At 41.9% G+C, this 22453-nt stretch overlaps 1 long non-coding RNA gene across 1 annotated transcript in view; it reads left to right on the forward strand.

Annotated features, from left to right (window-relative positions):
• Positions 1-914: 914 nt before the first annotated feature.
• LOC121819842 (uncharacterized) overlaps positions 915-22453 on the forward strand; it is a 218094-nt gene continuing 196555 nt past the window's right edge. The window contains exon 1 of the long non-coding RNA XR_006060181.2: positions 915-1026. This is a non-coding gene — a long non-coding RNA (uncharacterized LOC121819842). The remainder of the gene's footprint in view (positions 1027-22453) is intronic.

The raw sequence follows: 22453 nt of genomic DNA on the forward strand, positions 1-22453 counted from the left end.
TTTGGAAGGCGGGTGGGTGACTTCTGCTGGCCTGCTGATTTACAAGGGAAGCCATTCTGCAGGTGTCTTAAAGAGGCCATAAACTGGGGAAAGCCACGAGCACCTGGCTGTGCACGCTGTCAGCACGAATCCTGGCATCTCAGCCTCACCCTGGGGACATTTCATCTCCCAAAGCTAACTTTAATTACCAGCTTAATTAGATCTCTTAGAGGTGATCTCATCTTTCTCTGATGAGAACAGATCCCATCAGAATGCGGGTGAACACCACAGCCTGACCCCAGTGCGCAAGGTTACAATTGGCTTGTTAGACCTCACACAGGGGAGTTTGGGGTTGAGGAATGTGTCTCTCTTAAAATGCTCGCACATCCAAGGCTGTATTTTAATTAACCTTCAATTCCAGGCAAGGAAATGACAGCCCGCTTGAAGAGTATCAGTTTGCTGGCGCGGGAGAAGTTCAGGGGCTCTCTTTTAAGCTGGCCAGTGTTTCTCAACCTGGGTGCTTGGAAACTGGCCAAGCAGCAGCAATCTTTCTGTCTGTTCGCACAAAGGTGGCTGAAATTGCTATTGTTTCTATGACAACTGATGGCTTTTTCTTTTTTTCTTTCTCATTTTCTAAAAGTACCTGTATAATGGTCAGCAGCATATGGAAAAAATTTGTGAGGGAAAGACTAGCCTGGTAGATTGCAGAAGCAAACACACACAGCGATTTTATTGTCTGTCCTGGCTCTTTGTCTCGGCCTCCTGTTCCCGTGTTTGCCATGCAAGTCACATAGAAGTAGGAATAATAGCTGCTAGGCTGAATGAAGAGAGATCCCAGCAATTTGTATGCAGTCTGATGTGAACTCTTGGATTTGGAAGGCAGTTTTGCCTCTTTTTTTTTTTTTAAAGAAAAAAACTCTGCTGTTCAGCTTCTTGTGCTTAATGAGTCTGTTCGGAAGGGAAAACTAGCAAACAACCAAACAGGAGTTCTGCCCTTTAAGCAATTGCTTTCTAGGTTCTTTATCAGAATATCATTGGGCTGTAAAGGTGAGTAAGGATCTCTATCTTTGTAATCTATGGTGCCTACCTCAAACAAACCAGACTTCCCATGTGGTTGCTTTAGCATTTACCATCCTGTGCCATAAAATGAGGAAACTGTAGGAAAAATTAACTTTCTGAGGATAATAATTACCTAACTGGTTAACTAGCTGTGGTCGGTGATTTGCAATCTGAGGGCTGAATATCTTTGGAAAGACCTTAACATCAATGTGAGGCTATATCTATTAGGAGAATGGCTCTGTCCACTGTGTGAATAAATACAGTGGCTGCCACAGATTGGTAATTTTGTTTTTCAACTGTGTAGAGATGCTGTTTCAAACAGTGAAATGCAAATTCATTCTAAAAAGTGCCTGTATCAGTAGGAGCTTCGGTCATTATTTTCTCAATTAACTGGTACAAAACTAACACCTGCCATAGTGGGAAAGGACTCTAGGCATTTAAAAATATTAGATAAGGGGTCTTGTAGGAAAAATGTTTGGGGAACTGTTTAGTTTTCCCAGCTGGGTGCAGAAAACCCAGGAACCAGGAATGTTTTGGAGGCTGGGGCATCAAACGTCTGTAGAGGTATTTAGAGTTGCATAAATTGTCTGGGCAGCAAATACAGAGATCATTCCATGGACAGATTTAGGGACAGAAAGGCTAAATCTTGGGTTTGAGATCACACAGTCAGAGTGTGGATTCTTGTATCAGAGTCTTGTATCACAGTCATTGATGTAAACTTGAATTCAGGGGATGAAAGGAGTTTGGTTGGGGAGAGAGAGAACTCAGATCTTGAAGGGGCTTACCTTAGACCATTTCTCTGAGTCCTTTCAGTTGTGATATTCCGAGGCTTTGGCCTGTAAAGCAAGTGGCTTGAAACTGTGTAAGCTGTTTTTAAAAGCTGAAAGGACGGAATAAATGCAAAGTTACCTGGGCAAGTTACCCAGGTGAATGGCATCTGCTTAGAAGATTTCATGCCTTTGGAGCCCTCTGGGCCCTTTCATGTAGTCAGAACCGTCTGCTTAGACTGCCAGGTCTCCAAGTTCTTTCTGACTCAGTTTCCTCTTCCTAGTGCTGAATGGGGTTACCTTAAACAGAGTGGAAGTACTGATTGGAGTTACTGTGTGTCCAAACTACAGCACCACCACAGAGTAGCTGTATGATTATGTTTCAGTTGGCTCCTGAAAAAGTCAAGCTGTAAGGATTATTTATTATAAGTTCTGCAGTATGAATGAGTTAGTGGAGGTAAAGCCCTGAGTTGATTGGTGTTCACATAATAGGTACTTAGTAAGCGAGTGGCTTACAATAACTAAGAATCTCCTCCATCTGCAACCACTCAACCCACCCTTCCACAGAGTTAGTGAAGCCTCCCCAGCTCATTCTAGCCCGCAGTGATCTCTTACTGTTCCGAACTTAGTCAACTTATTTGGCAATTAATCTCCTAATGTTCTACGATTTTTTGTGTGTGCACAGAGGTGTTAATTATATCTTTCGTATCTTATATTTTTAGAAACAGCTTTCCTCTGCTTGCTTATATGATTTTGAGACTGCTGTGACTTCTATATCCTTTAATCTCTAGTGACAGTGTCTTGATAGTATATCAATAAGAGCTATTTGATTTAATAAATGCATTTCTAGTGTTGACTGATTGCATTTAGTAAATGCATTCCTAGACACAACTGAAGGGATCGTATTTGGAACATGTAGACAGTCATCAGTGCAGGTTTTAAGGTATTCATTAGAAAATATTACTACCCAGAATCTAAGCTCATGATTATGAAAGAATTGATGGAATTGAGAATACCAAGCATACAGGCACCCCAGTTCCCCAGCAGGGCCATTAGAACACTTCACATTAGTAATAACTTCCTGGCAGGGTAGTGTGGGCTCCCCATGAACAGTTCATTAGGGAGAGCAGGTTCATTACTACAAAGTGGTTGAGTTTAGAACAAGCTAAATAAGAAGATTAAAATCATTTCAAAGGAAACATTTCATGGGATATTAATACATTGGCTGTAAATAATGAAAGATAATGAGAACATTAAATCCTACCAACAATATATTAACTGCAAGAGAACTAATTTGTAAATGAGGGCTTTGCTTCTCTCTAAGATGCATTTTCATTTGCTGAAAGGAATGCTGAGAATGGCTACTGAGGGGTCATCTTTGGTAAGATGTGAATGTAGCTTTTAATAGCTGAGTTCTTGTGGACTCACTGCAGTGTTTGGGCTTGGAGTCTTTAGCAATGAAAAATAAATATCCTAGAGGAGAACAAAGCTGCATTATTATTATTATTTTTAAAAGAATTAGTAACAGTCTCTAAGAGAAGAAAAATTCACTGCATGCTTTCTCATAGTATATTTTTGTGTCATGTCCAGGAGTAGATTCCAAATGTAGGGATTTAACTGGCATTGTAGGTGAGTGGGTGGGGACAAAGGAGGCACTGGTGGTGGCAGTTTTCCAGGGTTTAACTTACCTTGTCCCTTTCTTTTTATGATTTATTTAGCTGTGCCGGTCTTACTTGTGGTATGCAAAATCTTCGATCTTCATTGCGGCATGCAAACTCTTAGTGGCAGCATGTGGGATTTAGTTCCCTGACCAGGGATTGAGCCCATTGGGAGCATAGGGTCTTGGCCACTGGGCCACCAGGGAAGTCCCTACCTCATCCCTTTCTGTAATGAGGTGGTACCCAGAGGGAACAGATGCTGAGGGGACAGAGCCGGGAGGGAGACAGATAAGATCCCAGATTCTTTTCTCTTGCCCTTAATTCGCTCTAGAAATCAACCCTTTGTGAAAGCTGAAAAATGGAATAGGGATAAAGAAGGATTAACAGAGAGACAGAAAAAAATCGCTATTGCTCCATGTGGCTGGGCTTTGACAATATTATAAAATGAGAGTTTAAAGGCTGATCTCTGGAACTATCAAAAGAACAAGCATATTTTGTGAAATCTGGTATCAGTAAGGGGAGGTTTGAGCTTTCTTTGATGTCTACCTGCCTTTTTTATTGACTTCAAATTTGAGTTGAATTAATATTACTTAACTTAGTCTGGCTCCTTGAATTTTTTGCTAAATATCCCCCAAATCTTTAATTTTATGGAAACAGACCTGGACACAGGAAGCTAGATTAGTGACGTAGTAGGGTTACAAATTAGTATCAGAACCAAAAATAGAATACAAAACTAGGTATGAGCGGTTACTTGCTTTAACTGTTATCTGTTCTTTGTTGTCAGTGAAGAGCTTATTTGGTTGCTAGGATACGTCTGGTCACCATTGAAGGGCATTGTTCTATCTACAATGAAGACACTTGTCTTGATTTATTGCTTTGGAGTCTTAGTAGTTATTTCTTTCTTCAGTTCACAACAGTTTATAATTCATCATGAGTGTTTTGTCAGTCAGTACGAATTAGAAGAAAGGTCCTATACACTACAGATTCTCTACAGGCCTCTCTTTGGTGATTACAAATCCAGTTTTGCGTTTAAGTGTTTATTTAGTTTTGGCTGTGCTGGGTCACCGTTGCTGTGTGGGCTTTTCCCCCGTTGCAGAGAGCAGGGGCTACTCTCTTGTGGTGCCTGGGCTTCCCACTGTGGTGGCTTCTCTTGTTGCAGAGCTTGGGCTCAGGGCTTCCAAGGCTGTGGCACGTGGGCTCAGCAGTTGCGGCTCCCAGGCTCTAGAGCACAGACTTGATAGTTGTGGCTCACGGGCTTAGTTGCTTGTGGCATGTGAGATCCTCCTGGATCAGGGATCAAACCTGCGTCTCCTGCACTGACAGGCAGATTCTTTACCACCGAGCCACCAGGGAAGCCAGTTTCACTAAATCTTGGCAAGGATAAAGCAATTGTTTCAAGTTCATAAAAAACCTCACATTTCTCTTATTTTTTTCTATGTTGTCCAGTAAATCCAGTATTTTTATTTCAATGTCTAATTGCATCTTTTGAATCACACACACCTCAATATGTAGTGATAAACTTAGAAATTCTGTAGAGTCTTTTTCTAAGAGTCAGCTCACTAACTTTCTAAATCTTAACTTTGTTCCTTTCCCACAAGAATTGAGAAAGGAAAACTTCTAAAAACCAACACTTTGTTACACAGAAATTCTAATACTGATCTTTCTGTAATCAGATTTTATTGGAGTCTAATGAAACTCAGTTTATGATTCTTAAAAGATGTTAACTGTTTTGTTTTCTATCTACCCTTTTGTTAGGGTAGTTTTTTTTTTTTTCTCCCTGTAAAGTGTAGAGACAGACTATTCCAAGCCTATAAAGGCATTAGTACCATTTAGAATCCAGAATGTGAAAGGTTCAATGTAATTAACACAGTTAACAGTTTGCTTCACAGCTTTTTTAAAATTGACATTTCATAGACAGTTGCGCTGCTCCTCAGTTTGGTAACATTAATAAACAAATGCTTGTAATTTAAGAGTAATTATGAATCCATTCATGTGTGATTTTCTAATGAGTCAAGTAAAGAAACCAGCAGTTGGGAGGCATTCTTTAGTTCTTAATTAGAAAACTAGCAGCAAGTTTAAGGTCTTAATCTTTCCTGTTGTCTTGCTCTTATGTAATGGTATGATAAAGTCATTACATTTAGAGAATGCTGCATTTGACAGCACAGTTCTTGGAGCTATGAAATCCTTTTGTCTGACTTTCAGAAGCAATACTATTAATCATGAAGTACATTTGCATTGGGCAGAAATAAAATGCTTTGAGATCCTTGGATAGAAAGCGCCAAAGAAAATTATAGCATGTTCCATTTTCCAATGATTTTGTGAGGGAGATAAGTGATAAGTATTATTGGACTCATATCTAGAGACAGTTGATAATGTGACAGATTAACCCAAAGCCACACTGTAAGATAAGAAAAGAACTTAGATATTGATACTTGATCCCCAAACGATCAGTAGAATAATCTACTGCTCAAACAAAGATGAATTTATTACTTACTAAAATATGGCAAACAGCCCTTTGATGATGTCTAGGAGCTAAGAGGGGAGAGATCAGAGGCAGAGATTCATAGCATTTGAAAATCTGATTGAAAGTAGATGGACTTTCCATATGGGAATCTGATTGCAATCAAGCAAAGTTCAATGTTTAGGACTGGTGAATCAAATGTTTACACACTTTACATTTCTTTTGAAAGAAAGATTTCATTATTATTTTTGGCTGCACTGGATCTTCATTGCTGCGGCTCTGTCTAGCTGCAGTGTGCGGGCTGCTTCTTGCAGCGGCTTCTTCTCTTATGGAGCATGGGCTCTACGTGCTTAGGCTTCAGTAGTTGCAGCCCATGGGCTCAGTAGTTGTGGCTCACAGGCTCCAGAGTGTCCCCTACATTGGCAGGTGGATTCTTAGCCACTGGATCACCAGGGAAGCCCCCCTTTACTCTCTTATTTTCCTTGGCAAGAATTTTCTGGAGCAAATGGTAGAGGCACGTTGATATAGGAAACTTTGTTCTTAGTCCTGATGATTCAGCATGGATTAGGTTAGTTCAGAATTTATTCATCTGTCCACCCACCCATCCATTACCATTTACCCATCCACCAAGATTCATTAAGCATCTACTGTTTTCCCAGCATTATGATAAATACTAGGGATACAGAGATGAATGATAGGGATTTTGGCTTTGAGAAACTCACAGTCTAACAGGGATAACAGGTATTTTAAGATATGATTATAAGAAGTGTACAACAGAAGAGATAAGACAAATATCAGTCATTTCCAAGTTGTGAAGAGCTTCAGATTTAATGCTTAGGAGATCTGGCTTTATGTGATAAGGTAAAGACTTTCAGCCTTGGCTGGACTTTAATGTCATGTGAAGATGAAAACAAAAAGAATGATGGCCCTACCCCAGACCAATTAAAGTCAAAATATCTGGGACAGGGCCTGGACATTTACTGCCCTGGTAATTCTACTGTATAACCAGGGTTGAAGAACCCTGCTAATGTGATTAGGGCATCATCAAGGTTTTCAGTGAAGGCAATGAGAAGCTTTCAAGTGTATACAAATGATGGTGATAGTAGTGGGCCTGAAGCAGCTGGATACAGAGAACAGATGATTCTTAAGGTGGAGGCTGAGCACAGGCAGGGGCAAGGGCTGCAGAAGAGGACAAATTCAAGAGAAATTCTGGAGTTATATTTGGTCCTCCTCTGATTAACAACATCAGCCCTTCATTTTTACCACAGCATTGAGCAAGAATACATAGTAAGTTCTAAAAAATGCATGAGCTGAATTAAACATTAAAACTATTTGATATCTGCTATGTCAACTACAGCATGAAAGTGAAAGTGTTAGTCTTGCAGTTGTGTCTGACTCTTTGCGACCCCATGGACTATAGCCCACCAGGCTTCTCTGTCCATGGAGTTCTCTGGGCAAGAACATTGGAGTGGGTAGCCATTCCCTTCTCCAGGGGATCTTCCTGACCCAGGGATTGAAGCCAGGTCTCCTTCATTGCAGGCAGATTGTTTACCATCTGAGACACCAGGGAAGCCTGCTAAGGCATAGGAAAGGGCAAAATCAGTCCATTGTGGTTTTGTGGAAAGAGTGTGGGACTTGGGAGTTAAGTTCCTGGGCTTGGATCTTGACTTTGCTTTTGATGTCCGGGAAACAAGAATGAAGCCAAATGTACCTCAAACATTTTCCCACCACTTCCAACCTCACAAGCCTGAAAGCCTTCAAGGTATCAAAGAGAAAGATCCACCTCCTGAGAACTTGGGAGGACTGAAGTGATTCATCTCGCTGAAAGGAGCTGAACTTCCCTAGGACCCGGTACAATGAAAACCAGGGTTTCCTCTCAGTAATTTTCCCAGGGATGAGATCATAGCTGTGAAAGAATGTTCAGCAGAAGATAGGTAACAAACTGGGCCCAGGGAAGCCCCCTAATCCAGTGTTCAAAGGTATCCCTGTGATGGGGACCTTAAGGCTGCCGTCCGGAAATTTCAGAGAAGTCTCCCCTAAAGTCTAGATCCTTGGGCCCTCAGCCCTCGTCCTTGATCTCATAGCTCTTGTCCTTTGTATTATCTGTGTTGCCCATGCCCCTGAGTTCAAGGGTGGCAGGCAGTGTTTCAGATGGCATAGTGCTGCAGAGCTAAGTGATCCCTTATGATGTGCCAGGGTGTTGCATGGTGTCTTGCATTATTTGGTCCTCACAACCTAAAGAACCACAGCTAACACAGAAATCCTGCAGTCTTCTTCCATTGATCATAGCATGACATAATGTGATGCCCCTCATAGAATAAACTAGCAAATCCCCTACACGACAGTATGAGAGAGAGCCATAAAAGTAGAATTTATTTGACCTTCATAATAATCCAGTAACTCACCTACTATAGTTATAACCATTCTACAGATGAGTAAAATGAAAGATTTCTCTCTACTCTCTAGTTTTTGCCTTGGAGATGGTTGGATAGCATCACTGACACAACTGATATGGATTTGAGAAAACTCCAGGAGTAGTGGAAGACAGAGGAGCCTGGCGTGCCATAGTCCACGGGGTCGTAAAAAGTCTCATGTGACTTAGCAACTAAACAACAGCTATAGGTTCCTGCCCTTCTTGATACCATTTCAGGCCTTACTCTGTTTATTTAATTAATTAATTAATTTAGGTATTCTTCCCAGATTATGAAAATTTCACCCCCCTCCCAATGGCTTTTCTGGAGTATGTGTTTGTACTCATTCATTCAATTGTGTCCAACTCTGTGGCCCCATGTATTTAGCCTGCTAGGCTCCTGTGTCCATGAATTTTCCAGGCAAGAATACAGGAGTGGGTTGCCATTTCCTCCTCCAGGGGATCCTCCCAACTCAGGGATCAAACCCCTGTCTCTTGCATCTCCTGCATGGGCAGGTCAACCCTTTACTAGTCAGTCAGTCAGCTCAGTCACTCAGTTGTGTCCAACTCTTCGCGACGCTATGGACTGCAGCATGCCAGGCTTCCCTGTCCATCACCAATTCCTGGAGCTTGCTCAAACTTGTCCATTGAGTCGGTGATGCCATCCAACCATCTCATCCTCTGTCGTCCCCTTCTCCTCCTGCCCTCAATCTTTGCCAGCATCACGGTCTTTTCCAATGAGTCAGTTCTTTGCATCAGGTGGCCAAAGTATTAGAGTTTCAGCTTCAGCATCAGTCCTTTCAATAAATATTCAGGACTGATTTCCTTTAGGATTGACTAGTTTGATCTCCTTGCAGTCCAGGGAACTCTCAAGAGTCTTCTCCAATGCCAGAGTTCAAAAGCATCAATTCTTCAGAGCTCAGTTTTCTTTTTAGTCCAACTCTTGCATCCATACATGACTACTGAAAAAACCATAGATTTGACTAGATGGACCTTTGTCAGCAAAGTAATATCTCTGCTTTTTAATATGCTGTCTAGTGTTGTCATAGCTTTTCTTCCTAGGAGCAAGTGTCTTTTAATTTCAGGGCTGCAGTCACCATCTGCAGTGATTTTGGAGCCCAGGAAAATAAAGTCTGGCACTGTTTCCATTGTTTCTCCATCTATTTGCCATTAAGTGCCAGTAGTGCCACCTATAGTCTTTCAGTAGCCTTTCTAAAGCTCTTCCTGCTTTCTAGACTTAGACAAACTACTTCATAGTTTTCTAAATGTTCACAACTCCTCTTTACTTAAAATAGTTTGCTCACTCTACTTAGGGAGCTCAGGATGTTTCGCTTCTTTCCTCTAGAACGGTTTCCCTACCTCTGCTATTCCTTCATCAGGACTTTGCCTAACCTGAGAGCTAGTCCAAGGTCACCATGACAAACACAATGTCTTGGCATCTGAACCTCCTCAATAACAGTATTAATATACTCTGTAGAACTCAACACGATGTAAGGCAGTCATACCTCCAGAAGGCGGTCATATAAGTTTTTGTAGAGAGATGGTTGATTTTTATGTGTCAGCTGGACTGGGTAATAGGGTGCACAGATATTCAGTCAGACATTATTTTTGTGTGTCTGTGAGGCTGGCTTTGGGTGAGATTAACATTTGAATTGGTTGAGAAAGCAGATTACTCTCCCTAATGTGGGTGACCTTTATCCGATCAGCTGAAGGCCTAAATAGAACAAAAAGGCTGAATAGGAGAGAATTCCTTTTTGCCTGACTGTTGCTGATTGGTGTCAGTGTTGGTTTTTTTTTTTTCTTTTTTCCTGCCTTTGAATTCAAACGGAAATATCAGCTCTTCCTGAATCTCCAGCCTGCGGGCCTTCAGACTGGAGCCAGGCCACTGAGTCTCCTGGGTCTCTGCCTCCTGTAGACTGGCTCATACAATCATCAGCCAACGTAACTGTATTTCTTATTTTCTTTCTACACACACACACACACACACACACACGTGCATCCTGTTCTGTTTCTCTGGAAAAACCTGACTAATACATGGTAGCATTAGTATTTCCCACTTTTATGGCTTCCTCACACTGATGTGGAGAAAATTTACTAGCTAACTTTATGGGGCTGTTAACACTATGTCTTGCCATGGTCAATAGCAGAAGGTTACAGAATTCATGCATTAGCTATTAGTCTTTGGCTTCAGATTAGTACTCTTGGTTTTGAGGCACAGAAATCCAACTTTATTTTAGGCAAAAAGATACATTTATTGGCTTAAGACATTCAAAAAAGACTTGAATGATTCTCATTTTGACTGGCGCTCTCTGCGTGATTGAAAAAAAATAGCTGTCCACAGACACCATGTTTTATATCTAATGACTTCTCTCCCCAGTGAAGGGCTCCCTATTGTACATGGAGAGAGTCTGGAAAAAGACTTGAATTTGCCCAGATTGGGGTAGGTACCCACTCATGTTCCAATTAATCATGTCTAAGGAAATGGGATCTAATAAGAAAATGACAGCTATAAAGCTTCCATTTCTAGCTATCTGAGACAGAGTAGTCCTCTGGACTTTAATCACATAACTCATTATCCTTGCGGGATGGAGGGGCGGCACCCAGTGACCACATTACCCAGATCAACTATGAGTTGTAGGAGGGAGAAATCACCTGGACACCTTTACGATGTCAAGTCATTTGTTCAGGATTACGGCTTGAATTTATTGTCCTCTTTCTTCTGTGCCTCTTGATATTTATCTTGTCATGCCTCAGGCCCCAGTTTACTGCAGTCCTTCAGAAGTCCCAGGCTCTGTCCACAACCATTGTTATTCTAAGGACGTACTGTTGGTCTCAAATCTTGCAGCTTCCCTCCTAGTCCTCTAAAGTTCCTCACTGTGTCCTCTGGAACTCCTGATCTGTGATCAACAGACTGCTTGTAGAGGAGCATTCCGTTTGTCTCCATGTCTTCACTGAAACTTAGTTTGCCCCCTTCTAACACAGTTTTCCCTGCAGCCCTTGCTGGTGGGGGCTGTTTTCTTTATTCTTCTCTTGCCCCATGACAGGAGGTGAGCACCCTCCTTACTTCTCATGATCACATTTAAATGACTTTTTCTTTCTCATTCAAAGCCCTAAGCTCCTTTTACCTTATGACATTCCGCTTCACCACCCACTAACCCTTTCTGAAGTTGTCTTTTCTGACATCTTGATCAATCTCGTTTACTGAAGACTAACTGCTTGATCATTGCTTCCACTGCCATTTCTACTCCTTCCTAGCTTTCTTCTCTTCAGACATAGTGCATAAACATTTACTTCCTCATCTTCACTGTCGTCACCCAAGACAATTTCTCCTGTTAGGACCTTGACGATAGTTTCCCAAATGGCCTCTCCAAAGTCAGTTTATTTTCCCCAGTAGCTACAGTAGTCTTTTAAAAATGAAAATCAAGTCATGTTACCATTCAGCCTCCAACAGGCAGACCTAAGATCTCTCAGTGGCCATGTATACTTCTTAGAAGAAACTCCTTTTCATAGGCTTCAAAGCCCTGGATGGTTTGCCTCCTACTAATTTTCCCAGCTTCAACCCATAGTATATGCCCATGAACCACCACCTCCCAGCCACATTACTCTTATTTGCTTTCAAAAACAAAAGTTTTTGTATTTCTAGGACCGTAGCACGTGCTATTGCTTCTGTCTGGAATTCTATTTCCACTGAAGTTATCCCACTATCTCTTCATGGGGTTAGTCACTTCTCATCTTTTATGTCTAAATTGCAATGTCATTCCCCAGAGAGGGTTGCCTTGGCCAGCCTGTTGAAAGCGGCTGTGACTTTTCCCTCCTGTCACTAGCATCTGTTACCTTGGCTTGTTTATACACTTTATAGCAAAACGCCCACAATCTATGACTCAATTAATATAACATCCATGAGAGAAGATACCATCTGTTTTATTTTCAGTTCTGCAGTACCTATCCAGGCCCAAGAGGCAGAATCTGCTGCATGAACATGTGCTAAATAAATAATATTTATTGTATACCTACCATGGTCCTTTTAATTAAGACCCTTTATCCTACATCCCCTGAGAACAGAGCCCAGTGTTAGGTACATTCAGTTCAGTTCAGTTCAGTTGCTCAGTTGTGTCCGACTCTTTGCGACCCCATGAATCACAGCACGCCAGGCCTCCCTGACCATCACCAACTCCCGGAGTTCACTCAGACTCACGTCCTTCGAGTCAGTGATGCCATCCAGCCATCTCATCTTCTGTCATCCCCTTCTCCTCCTGCCCCCAATCCCTCCCAGCATCAGAGTATTTTCCAATGAGTCAACTCTTTGCATGGGGTGGCCAAAGTACTGGAGTTTCAGCTTTAGCATCATTCCTTCCAAAGAAATCCCAGGGCTGATCTCCTTCAGAATGGACTGGCTGGATCTCCTTGTAATCCAAGGAACTCTCAAGAGTCTTCTCCAACACCGCAGTTCAAAAGCATCAATTCTTCAGCGCTCAGCCTTCTTCACAGTCCAACTCTCACATCCATACATGACCACTGGAAAAACCATAGCCTTGACTAGATGGACCTTAGTCGGCAAAGTAATGTCTCTGCTTTTGAATATGCTGTCGAGGTTGGTCATAGCCAGACACAAATAAAGTGGTTATTGTGTCTCACAGTATAGGAACTTGGACAGGTCTTTTTGCCTTTCTGGAACTCATCTACTTTGTAAATCGAGAGGGTTCAATGTAAAAGAGAGAACAGCCTTTTATTCCTTCCCATGTTTTTGGTTGCAGCACATCCCCACTAGTAATTTCTCTCAGTGAACACAGTGACTACTGGGGAATTGTTTGATGGATTCTCCAACCCTTTGCCTTAAAATGAAAGGACTCTCAATTATCTCTCATAGCTTCCAGAACATTTATGCAACATTTATGATACCTTCTTTCACACAAAGTAGTTGTGTAAATCATCCTACAACCATTTGGGGGATATTTGGTCACCCTTTCAATGGCAGAAGCATAAAATATAAGTGAATCACTTTCACAACACTTCTTTATTAAGCACATTATTTATTGAGTGGTCTTTGTGGGCTGGATATTCTGCTCGGCTCCTGAGAAAGGATGGTGAACGAGAGCAGACCTAGAGCTCACTCCTATGGAGCTTTGGGGCTGGCAGGTGAGATAGACTTTGAACAAATGCATGTGCTGGTGTACGTGTAATTATAAGACAGCTAAATTCTTAAAGGGAGAATGAGCTTCTGTGAAGATGTGTAACAAAGGTTGACACAGACTAGGGTGGCAAAGAACCTTCTGGGAGAAAGCAATGCTGCAGCTGAAGCATAAAGGGTGCCTGAGCTGTTAACCTGTGTGGCAGTGGGAGTGAGGAGAGGAGGAAAGCATTTCAGGCAGAGGGGGTGGCATTTGCTAAGGCTCTGTGCTAAAGCTCTGGAACTCTAGGGCGAGCTCTAGGAACTGAAGGAAGGTGTCAGTGGGGTTGGAGAGTAGAGAATGACGCAGAGGATGGTATTATTATTTTTTTGAGGATGGTATTATTTAATGCTTGCAAGGTGGGCAGGAGCCAGAAACGAAGGACCCTGTGGTCCACATGGAGGCTTTCAATCTTCAATTTATGATTTGTGGGAAGGCAATAGTGGTGTTTTTCATGGTGTTACCATCATCAGGTTTGGTTTTGAGGATGTTACTCAGGCTGCTATGTGGACAGTGTGCTGGAGGAGGGTTAGAGTATAGGCAGACCAGTTCAGTTCAGTCACTCAGTCATGTCTGCCTCTTTGTGACCCTATGGACTGTAGCACGCCAGGCTTCCCTGTCCATTACCAACTTCCAGAGCTTCCTCAAACTCATATACATCAAGTCGGTGATGCCATCCCACCATCTCATCCTCTGCTGTCCCCTTCTCTTCCTTCCGTCAATCTTTCCAATGAGCCAGTTCTTCATTATCAGGTGGCTGAAGTATTGGAGCTTCAGCTTCAGCATTAGTCCTTCCAATGAATATTTAGGACTAATTACCTTTATGATTGACTGGTTTGATCTCCTTGTAGTCCAAGGAACTCTCAAGAATCTTGTCTCAAGAGTTTAAAATCATCAATTCTTCAGAGCTCATCTTTCTTTATGGTGCAACTCTTGCATCCGTACATGACTACTAGAAAAACCATAGCTTTGACTAGATGGACCTGTATCAGCAAAGTAATGTCTCTGCTTTTTAATATGCTGTCTAGGTTTGTCATAGCTTTTCTTCCCAGGAGCAAGAGTCTTTCAACTTCATGGCTGCAGTCACTATCTGCAGTGATTTTGGAGCCCAAGAAAATAAAGTCTATCATTGTTTCCATTGTTTCCCCATCTATTTGCCATGAAGGGAGATCAATTAATAGTGGGCCATTTCAGAAGCCTTTGCAAGAGAAGATGGTAGCATGGGCTAGGAAAGCAGGACTGGACAAGGGTGCATTTGAGAAGGGTATATATAAGCAAGGATGCTGGCTCGGTGCCATGCACTGAGGTGAACACTAGAGTAAGATTAGGTTTTGGGAGCAGGTCATGAGTTCGGTCTTGTGTAGGCTGAGACCAAGATGCGTTTAAGCCATTCAGCTGTCAGTTACAGAATGGGAGTTAGACACCTTGTTTGCAAGCTGAGAGGAGGGGTTTGTCTTGAGAATCTTAGGGACTAGAACTGTTAGTCAAGGGCAGGGGTCTGGATGAAACTGCCTAGGAAGAGAACAAAAATAAGAAAAGAGTGTGGTAGAGGGCACAGTCTTGAGGAGCTTTATCACAGGGTCTGTTAAAGGCAAAAAGAGCAAAGCAGGCGGAGATCAGAGAAGAATTTTACAGGTGTGAGTTTTAGTGAGTGGGAGGTGAGAAATGGAAACTGTGGGTTTAGACAACTCTTTCAAGAGATTAGCTGTAAAGAGCAGCAGAGCAATTGAATACTGTAGAGTGGTAAGATAATTTTTTTTTTTAAGATGGGATAATCTTGAGCATGTATAATTATTGATGGGAAAGATTCAGTTGAAAGTGGGGAAGCTGATTTCTGTAGGAAAGAGAAGGTTTCAGAGATTGGGGAGAAAAAGGGCTCCAAAGCATGGAACTGGCCAGGGAGGAGGGCCAGGCAGGTGCACCGTCTCCTCTAGCAGAAAAGAGAGAACAAGGCATAACATGGGCTAAGTGTTGGGGAGTTCATTGGTTATTTCTTTAAATTATTTAGTCTTTTAGTCCTAGGCTTTAGGAGAGGAAGAGATTTCCCCCCGTTTTTTCTTCTCTTTTCGTATTTATTTGTCTGTGCCAGGTCTTCACTGCCCCTTGGAGGCTTAGTTGTGCTGCAGCTTTTGTTATCTTAGTTCTCCGATCAGGGATCAAACTCTGAGTCCCCTGCATTGCAAGCTGGATTCTTAACCACTGGACTACCAGGGAAGTCCCCACTCTTCTTTTTCTTTTAAAGAACAATCACAACATCCTTAAGACTTCTGCTCCCTTCATTTTGCTTTCCAACAGCTTCATTGACATTTTCCTTTATTCAGATTCTCACTCATGACCTGATGTAGAAGACTGAGGCAAACTGCTTAATACCTCAAAATTAGATCCTCTAACAAAATATTTGTGCTGCTTTCAAAAGGACAGGATTAAAAAAAAATGATAGCTTTTCAGATATTGTATCTACATGACAAGTGATTAAAATGTTATATTTGTAATCATTACCTTCAGTTCCAAGATTAAAATAATCAGTCTCACTGGTTGCAGATAAACCAATTAAGCAAACACAACTTTATTGAAAGCAATTGTGAGTTTGGAAAGGGACCAAGCAAATAGAGAATCATGTAATTTCAAATATGTGATATCTCAATCTTTTGTGTTGGTTAAGTCTCTTTAACCTTCTGTGATAGGAAACCTACCTAGAATTTTGATTACACTGGTATCCAAAAACTGCCAGGTATACAATCCAGCCAGAGCACTGTTTGCAATTTGATTGCTGAGCAATTGATCAACTTCATGCTGGAATGAGCCATTTTGTTTCCAAGACAACAGAGTCATAAAATTATCGATCCAGTTGCTCTGGGCTACCCTAATGGATGGAGGAGCCTGGTAGGCTACAGTCCATGGGGATCGCAAAGAGTCAGACACAACTGAGTGACTTCACACATACCCTAATGGTAAAATTAGGTCGATGGAGCATGCTCTGACAGTTGTTTGATGATTTCCTGTTAGTCTTGGCCTTCCCACTTTAGGACCAGTTGTACATAATCACTAAATCTTTGCAGCCAAGGGGAATCTTTTCTGCCAATAATCTTAGTGGAGAAGATGTTTTAATTCTAATATCATTTCCTTTCTCCAACTTCAATAACTGAAGAAAAGGCTGCAAAGTAGAATTCGGGGAGTAGAAACATCTGTCTCTCAGGTGCTCTTCATCTTCACCACCAACTCCCACGCACTTTCCTTTTAGAAAATGGCCTGACTGCAGAAAGCAATTGCTCAAGGAGACACCTGATTCCTGTCCCCTTTCCACTCTTAACCAGCCATGCGACACATTTCCAGAGAGTCCGTCCACTTTTTCCTTTAGTGTCTCTCAAGTGCTCATCGTGTGTTGGGTGAAACGGCAGGTCCTTTCCTACCTGTGCTTATATTTCTGCAGGTATGCTGGCCTGCGAGTCCGTTCCTGACAACGGCATACCCCATTAGTCGGTTGTCATATTTTCTCTATTTCTTTCAGGGGTCTGTATGTATGTACATCGAAACCAAACCAGTGAGTCTGTCCTTTTCTTGCTCTGTGATCAGCCCCAGGTTTGGTGGTAAGGAAGGGAAAGGGGCAAGCAGCTATGAGCCATGTTCCCAGTTGTAGCTAACGTGGTTTTCAGTGACAGTAATCCCCATACCCAACACGAGGGCCTAGAATCTGACAAAGGATTTTTTCCCCCTGATTTGTGATATTATTTATCGGTAAAGTCGAACAGAATTATATGAACCAGGGAGCTTCCCTGGCCATCCAATGATTAAGACTTCTTCCAATTCGGAGGATGTGAATCGGGACTCCTGGTCAGGGAGTGAAGACCCCGCATGCCTTGTGGCCAAAAAAAAAAATAAAAATAAAAATAAAAATAAAACAGTGGCAGTATTATAACAAATTAAAAAAAGACTTTAAAATGGTCCATATTAAAAAAAGTCATTAAAAAAAAGAACTATGTAAACTGAGTCATGGCTATAATATTACTGAATAATGTTCAATAAGATAACACAGTTTTTTGAAGTTGAGGTTTTCCTAAAAAAGTTAGACTAGGTCTATAAGTTGAAGTAAATACACAGTTTATTTCATTTCAACTCAGCAAAGCTTTCTTGATTACTCATCCTGCACCTGGTTCTGTGATAGGTGATGTGACTGCAAATTCTAGCTCTCCCACTGCCTCTTGGGGAAGAAAGACTAACAGCTCCATGACAACAGGATACTTGCTACAATGGAGGAAGGCAAAGGGTGCTTTGGGAACCAAAGAAAGGGAATGTCTAACTGCTGAAGAAGAAGGCATTGTCTTTCAGACTTTGAAGAGCAGGTGATACCTGAACATAATCTTGAACTGAACACTGACCAGACTGAGAAGGGAGAGGAAGAGATGCCAGGTCTCAGGAAAACATATGCACAGAAGCACTGAAGAGCACGCATGTGTGGAGGAAGACAGGCCACTGGGGATGACTAGGCTGAAGGTCCTCTAGAGTTAATGCGCGGGACAGGTCACCATGGTGTGGAGTTGCAGGCGAAACTTTCTCAGAAGAGATTCTACTTGAATTTAACTTTGAAAATGGCTGTGAGGAGGGTAGACAAGAGAGAAGTGGGAATCCTAGATGGAAAAACAGCATCCAGGGAAGAAATGACCCAGCAATTAGGGAAGGCAGAAAGCAAACCAGGCTGCTTGGACTAAAGGCAGAAATAAGCAAGGAAGTGAAAATGCGAGAGTGTTAGTCATTCAGTTGTGTTGGACTCCTTGTGACCCTGTGTTGTAGCCTGCCAGGCTCCTCTGTCCATGGAATTCTCCAGGCAAGAATATTGGAATGAGTAGTTATTCCTTTTTCTAGGGGATCTTCCCAAAACAAGGAAGGATGCGTAGGTATTATCTACTGTTGCAGAGCATGGGCACAAGAAGAGCTTGGTAGTTGCGATGCACAGGCTTAGGTGCTTGGTAGCATGTGGGATCTTCTCGAACCAGGGATTGACTGGCATCCCCTGCATTGACGTGCAGACTCCTACCCACTGGACACTGGACCACCAGGGAAGTCCTGAAAACATTTTTAAGATTAAAAAAATTTTTAAGCATAATCTTACTCAATCATTTTATTTTACAGATAAGAAAACAAGGTTTAAATTGATACAGTGGGCCAATATATAGTGAAGTTGACAAAGCACTTATCCTGAGATTCAGCCATTTCACACCTAAGCTGTACTCCATAGCCATGCTTCTCAAAGCTTCTGCTGTCATGTCACATGTTGAAAATATTAATATTCCTCTGCATGCAAATACCATCTCCCCTAGTATCACAGACATAACCTATTGATAAGACAAAGCTTTGTTTATTGTCTACCACTGACTCAGAACTTTGGCAGTATCTGGGAAAGGGGAAGTCAGAATCAGAACTTATTGGGAAACAGGAATTTTAAGGCAGGCACTTCATTGTGAGAGCTTGATTAAGACTGAGTACGGATCATGCTGCAACAGGTCAGGATGATGGGAACAGCAGGGTGAGGATTTTGAGGCAAGAAATTCAAAGAACCTTAGGGCAAAAACTGTCTGCTGATGCTTTTCATCAAAGAGTTGATAAGTCTTTGGGGAAATTTCTGCTGTGAATAATCAAATGATTTGTCTGAGCAAAGGACCCCTGGGAAGTAAAGTAATGCTAATGTGAAATAATAAAACAATGTTATTGTTAACAAGATCTGAGTTCCATGTTCAGTGTCCCAGATGAGCATGGGAGTGAATGATTTTGGTTCTTGTTTCACTGCAAGCACTGCCATAAACAGGTGAGGCAGCTCATGGGTAGAGAGGACCAGAGAGGGGCTCTGGTCAACTCAGGACCTGAACTGGGCAATCTTAGGGCAGGAGAGATGCACTCTTAACCCATTCATGCCCCAGGAGGTCAGCATCCTAGCTTAGCACCTGTCTTAGCAAAAGAGATAAATATTAAAAAATTTCATAGTGATATTGTTTGTAAGGACATTAAATTGGAAAATAATTCATCAACAGGAGAATGAATAGATACCTTGTGATATATTCAAATAAAATGGGATATTCTGAAAAAGAATGAGTTACAACTTCATATATCAATATTTGACTCATAAATACAATCTTAAGGGACATAGTCAAGTTGCCAAATAATATATGCAATATTATAACCTTTATGTACCCAAAACACATGTTGGGTAGCACAGACACCTATGAATGTTATTCTAATGCACGTGTACATGCTCCATTGCTCAGTCCTGTTTGATTCTTTGTGACTCCACGAACTGTAACCCACTAGGCTCCTCTGTCCGCAGGATTTCCCAGGCAAGTACTGGGGTGGGTTGCCATTTTCTTCTCCACAAGATCTTCTCAGCACAGGGATACAACCCACGTCTCCTGCATGGGCAGGAGGATTCTTTACCACTGAGCCACCTGGGAAGCCCATGAACGTTATCGTAATAGGGAAGAACAAATTGACTCCATATTGGAGCTATTTCTTTTATTTTCACCTTTGTAGTCTATTGCTTTTGCTGCAAGTTAATCACTAAAGGGATTTTCCTATAAGTTTAAATAATACACAATGGCCAGTCTCTGAGCACCCCGCCTCTCATGTAAAGAGCATTGAGTCAAAATACCTTTGTGTAGCTCCTAGGAAACATCTCTACCAGGTCCACCTGTGAATGGCTTCAGGAAAGTTGAAATTAACACATTCCCACCAGAGTCTTGACTGGAACCAGAACTTTACTCCTTCCCCTTTTAGTATAAAAGAAGCCTGAATTCTAACTTGGAGAAGATGATCCTTCGAGACTCCAGTCCACCGTCTTCTTGGCCTGCTGGCTTTCAGAATAAAGTCACTCTTCCTTGTCCCAACAACTCATATCTTGATTTACTGGTCTGTTGTGGGGGGAGCTTAGACTCAGTAGCAGTCTAATAAGATGCAAGTGAAAGGTAAACAACGAAACCTGGATGGTGATCATCTTCTCTATCTGGGAGGGGTACACAGGCGTCTTCAACTTCGATGGTTATGCTATTTTTAAAGGTAGGCAATAATTTCACAGGTGTCATATTTTATTTCATGTCTTTTTGTACACCTAAATATTCCCTAAGTTGTTGGGAGCCAGCGTGAGGAACTCCGCCCATCGCAAAGGCCATGAGGAAGGAAGCTTGGCATACGCAAAGGCGTGATCAAGCCTCAGGAAACCCCCTGTTCCCAAGCATCTACCCCAAAACCAGAGTACTTTATGGGGAGCTCTCCCCATAACCATTTCTCTCAGAGAAGGAGTTAACTTGCAGCTCCAGTTAATAAAAATTCCTGGGCGTGATAAGAGTGTTTCAACTTACGAACTCTGGAGGTTCTCTGGCCTGCCTGATCAGGCTCGTCCAGCCGCATGTGATTGTTTACAGCCTCCCAACTGTGAGAGGCATGGGATGTTTTAAAACTTTCTAAAAACAGACTCTTTTGAGAAGTTAGAAGATCATTAGTATAGTATTAGTAGGTTGATTAGAAATTATATTCGTGAAGGGTTTTTTCATTTGTCCTGCCAATAATTACTGCTAATTCCCTGCCCTGGGTGTGACAAGGATGTCTCAGGTCAAACCTCTCTGCTGACAGACTAGCTTGTGTGACAGCCTCTCAGCCATAAATAGCACAGAGAGTTTGGAGTATTAGCATAGGGCTTTTCTCATTGATGAGTCAATGATTGCCATCAGGCCTCCATATCCTTAGGCACCTGGGAATATATTAATCAATGTATTTGGAATATAGAAAAGGAAATATAGTAGTTTTTGATGTTAGCAATTCTAGACTTTTGAGTTAATGAATCTTTTCTTTTGTTATAGATCACTGTACTTTTGTTATAAATCACTATAAATCACTATGCTATGTAACTTTATCACTATCTTAAGACAAAATAGATCTTAAGGGGAACATTGGTAAAGGGTTTACATTTGTTGAGCCAATATTTGCTGCTAAAACTTTATATTCCTCCCTTATAATGAATATAACTAGCATATAGGAAAAATAAGTATTAACCTTTCAGATTAATCATGTTAAACCTTAGGTTAAGTAAATTCCTTTCTTGATTGTAACTCACTACACCCTCACCCTATAGGAATGCAACTTTATTTGGAGGGTGGCGCCTGATTTAAGAAAAAATCACCCCTGGAAAAATAAGTTTTCTGGTTAACTGACCAGTATCAGAAAGGGCCATAAAATGTCAGCAGACCTCATGGCTAAAAGATGATGAAATTCATAAGACCTTTGTATAATTTTATATGAAGCACCTGATTGTGACAAGGGTCAGGTCTGCTGACCCCCGCGTGACTCTGTATTCATCCCTATGTATAACAAAAAGGTATATAAACAAACCTGAAAAATAAAGAAATCGGATCAGTTTCTGGAAAGACTGATTCCCCCGTGTTGTTTCTTTCTCGCTCCCCGCTTTCCTGGCTGAATTCCCATCTGAAATGTGGGTACTCACCAAGCCTGCTAATTCTGCCTGGGCTTCTGAGATCGGACCAGGGAGGCCTCAGTGCCTCCTCTCCTTTGGGAGAATGGAAAGACGCCTGTGGCCTACATAGGTGGTGATTGGTATTCCATATAAACCAGTTATTCAGCCTCTTTTCTCCACTAATTCTCCTACTACACTATCTGTTTCTAATCTCCCTCTATATCTGTAATTAAATAAGTTTTTTCCAGGACGCCGACTCCGTTCCCACCTTCGAATCACCCTGGATCCACCGGGGCTGGACCCCGGCACTAAGTTTTTTCCAAACATTAAAAGAACTAGTTAGCAGACACTAAAGCTTAGATACGGAGAAGGCAATGGCACCCCACTCCAGTGCTCTTGCCTGGAAAATCCCATGGATGGAGGAGCTTGATAGGCTGCAGTCCATGGGGTCGCTAAGAGTCGGACACGACTGAGCGACTTCACTTTCACTTTTTACTTT

This window comes from Ovis aries, chromosome 1, assembly GCF_016772045.2.
Source record: "Ovis aries strain OAR_USU_Benz2616 breed Rambouillet chromosome 1, ARS-UI_Ramb_v3.0, whole genome shotgun sequence".
NCBI lineage: Eukaryota > Metazoa > Chordata > Mammalia > Artiodactyla > Bovidae > Ovis > Ovis aries.